At 36.5% G+C, this 3648-nt stretch overlaps 1 protein-coding gene across 1 annotated transcript in view; it reads right to left on the reverse strand.

Moving 5' to 3' along the window:
• The window catches only part of LOC108750006 (alpha-mannosidase 2), a 189784-nt gene that overhangs the window by 106017 nt on the left and 80119 nt on the right, over nucleotides 1-3648 (reverse strand). The gene's annotated exons all lie outside the window — the stretch shown is intronic.

Here is a 3648-nt window from a genome sequence, read left to right on the forward strand (position 1 = left end):
GCTAAGTAAAACGGGAAACGCAGTTGAAGATTTCGGCGAAGGGATCGAAGATTCGGATGCTGCGAGTGCCGCAATCGTTCCTTACTGAGATCAACTCCAGGCACGTCTGCCTTACGCCTGCACCGGCACGTAACATCTGGAACCTGGACCGGCTGCCGAGGGCAGACGAATCTCCATTGAAAAACCGTCGTCGCGACACACCGGCTGGGTGTGATTTTCGCGACGCCACCACCAACACGCGCGCCCCGCGCGATTCGCAACCCTTCGTGCGCTATCGTGTACTATCAACCGCGCACACAGGGCAGGTGCACGGATCGTCCAACCGCAACCGAGAACCACGCCGTACTAAACTCGCGGGCACGGGCGGCGGAATGGTTTTGACACGCCGCCGGCTATATCCGCTTTTCCACCGACGCGACAGTCGCGAGGGGCGCATGTGCCGATATAATCCACGCTTGTGCCGGCGTACGTTCACCCACACACAAAACACACACATACACACACACACACACACACAACACAGACGCCACTATAAATGCACCCGACTGCGAGAAGGGAGGTGAAAAGCGACGAGATGGAGAACACGCACTCCAAGAGAACTTTCCACGCCCGTAGGGTGTTTCGACTCGAAGAAGAAGAAACGAGGGAGGGCCAGAAGGGTCACACCGGCGATGTTTGGTCAAGGGTTCCAAGTAACATGGAATCTTCCTTTACAATCGTTCACCGTGTGCACCTTTTTTCCTCTCTCTCTCTCACTCCCTCTATCTCTCGCTAAATTTTTTTTCCGAAATATATTACAATTTTCTACGCTTAGTGTTTTAAATTAGAAATGCTCTATTTTAAATTTGAAACTTTCTGAAACTCGGAAAAATCCCCGCAGTTTTTTTTTTTTATAAACGTCACGTGAATTGAGAAATATACGCTTTAGTTGCCTGGTAGTGTTTGTTATAGTAAAATATAATGTTTTTGAGTGTCAAGATAAATTTAGTTGTTAACGCGCAACAAACAAATTTTTAGACAACAATTTGACTTTGCCAAAAATATTCAAAATCACGTATTATAAAAATGTTGCTTAGTGCGCGTAACGAGCAAGAGAAACATAATTATACAGGAGATAACTTTTCTAGCTGCTCATATGATTATAATTCGGATTGATCGACAATGAAATAACCTGAATGATATTAGAACTATCATCTGACGGAAGCAGCTGCATGTTTAATGTATCAGAGAATCGTCCCTAATCAGAATCGATCGATCGAATTATATTAGCACATCTCTACTAATATTTATGTGTAATAACGATTGAACGTATGTTTCAGTCGTAAAAATTGCATGCATACATACATGTATGTATTGCAATCACAAAATATTAATAAATGATACAGGAAACTCCACGTTCGATTTATTAATTAATATTTCGCGTTAAATCGCATAGAATATTAATTGTGTGAGAAAAAAAATAATTCGGAGTCAATTATCTTTTAAAAAATTAAAATAACTATTTATTATCATTGAATTTGTACTCCTCGCTTATTTATTAAGAATTGTATTACAAATATTTTTTAACGAGATAAAAAAAAATCATGAAATAATGAAAACAGATTTGTCTATATTAAATTTGAAAGTAATACGAAAAAATTTGACAATTTAGAGCCTGGATCCAGAATTATTTCAATAAGAGAAGTAGAATATGTTTTTCAAATAGAATATGTAATTAAAGTAAAATGAGAAAATATTTTCATTTATATAAACTATAAAATTGCATCGTTAAATACACAAATATTAGCCTTAATGAATCATTTCGTACGTATATAAAATTCGTGTTTATACGGAAATGTATAAACTGTCAATTCTAATCACTTTTTGCAGAAACTACATGTATCTGATCTACATCTTTAACGACAGCCGAATTATATTTTTAATGAAATTCGTCGATCTATTAATGGCAGGGATATTTTATGACAGTGGGATGACAAGATATTTACCGAAGAAGGATAATTTTTTTTTTCCCCCGAAGAGGAAACGCCAGTTCAATTAATTTTAAGCTGCAAACATCGAATGTCTGTCCTCTCTCTGTGCGAATACTCCATGATCGAGCTCGGTGTTACAGCGCATAAGCTCAGGAACTTTTCAATCTCGTGGAACACGAGCGCGCAGAGGGCATTGTCGTTGGACAGGATTGGCACAGGTTCGAACTTGATCGAACGGCAATTACGTTGATTGAAAGGCCAACACGAGTGTCGCCTGCGTACACGGAGAAGCGAAGATTCCCGGCTCCAGTTGTTCGAACGCATCCCTCTGCCTCGGCTTGCTGCCTCTTACTTGTCGAAGAAACGAACGAAAACCAAAACGAAAACACATTTATCAAAACATTCAACAACGAAATTTCGAAATCGTATTATTTTCTCGATCAAAGTTCGTCGTTGCAGTAAAGCAAGAAAGCGCCGCGTTATATTTCGGAAGAACTTTTTCGGAAGAAAACGATCGATATCGTAAAAAGGAGTTTTACGATTAAATAGATAATGAAACGATTAATGAAATGAGTATTTGATATTACATTATCATTACATGCAACAATTAAATTTTGTCGAAGAAATTACTTGAATAAATATGTTTTTCTAGAAGTATTAAAGTTGTTAAAGTCTCTTTTCGATTTTTATTATACAGTTGGCAGGATTAATTAAATAATTACGTTAAAGTGATGATTTGAATAGTGAAAAATAAATATTGAACAATTTCTTGCGATATTAGGACACATTTATTATTGTTCTGAAAATGAAAACGTAGAATCATTTACATTCGGTCATATTAATAAATTTAGCTGCACTGGTTCAAAGGTTCGAAATGTGCGGAAAGTAATACGATGGAGTAAGAAGAAGAGGACGTCGTTGCCTTCGTCGCTGCGGAAATTGTATTTCCGAGTAATTGGATGGCTGAGAGATGTTTATGCGCGGAATTACATTGAATCTGTCGTTTCAAAGTGTTATTACTTAATTTGTATCGGTACTGTCTTCAGTATCTTCCGATCGCGCTATCACCGCGAATTATTGCGAGAACAAATCGCTCTTAAAACAGCGGGAAATAATCCAAGAATTTAAATCTGAACGTAAGATATCCTTAAGGTAATCCCTAAGTCATAAGGATTAAGTTACAATTCCATAAGAAAATTGAGAGTTCTTTAAAGTACATATATCAAAGATAGGAAATAATATGAAGCAAAAAGCTAACAGCCGATTTAAAAAAGTAAAGGGATGACAATAAAAAATAATTTGTTACAGAATCGAAAGTAAAGTTTAAATTGAAGGAATGAATTAAATTCAAAAGTTTAAATTAAAAAATTTAATTGAACATAGATAGACAATAAAATCACACTTCCACTTTAATCGTGGATTTCATCCTACCGTAAATTTAATTTCAGATTTTTAACAATCTAAATGCGTCTAACTGAGAACTTGCGATAAACGAAGGTCTCCCCGATAATGCTTTCGTTAATATAAAACGGACTTAAAATTTATTGTAGCGTTTTTAGATGCTCCATTTAAGATCTCGTAATTGAATTTTCAATTATCTTCAAGTCCTTTTTCATTTCGAGCAATGCATATTAACTGTATCATAATGAATACTTCGATATATGTATATACATAAATT

Source organism: Trachymyrmex septentrionalis, unplaced genomic scaffold (genome assembly GCF_001594115.1).
Source record: "Trachymyrmex septentrionalis isolate Tsep2-gDNA-1 unplaced genomic scaffold, Tsep1.0 scaffold32, whole genome shotgun sequence".
In the NCBI taxonomy this organism is placed as follows: Eukaryota; Metazoa; Arthropoda; class Insecta; order Hymenoptera; family Formicidae; genus Trachymyrmex; species Trachymyrmex septentrionalis.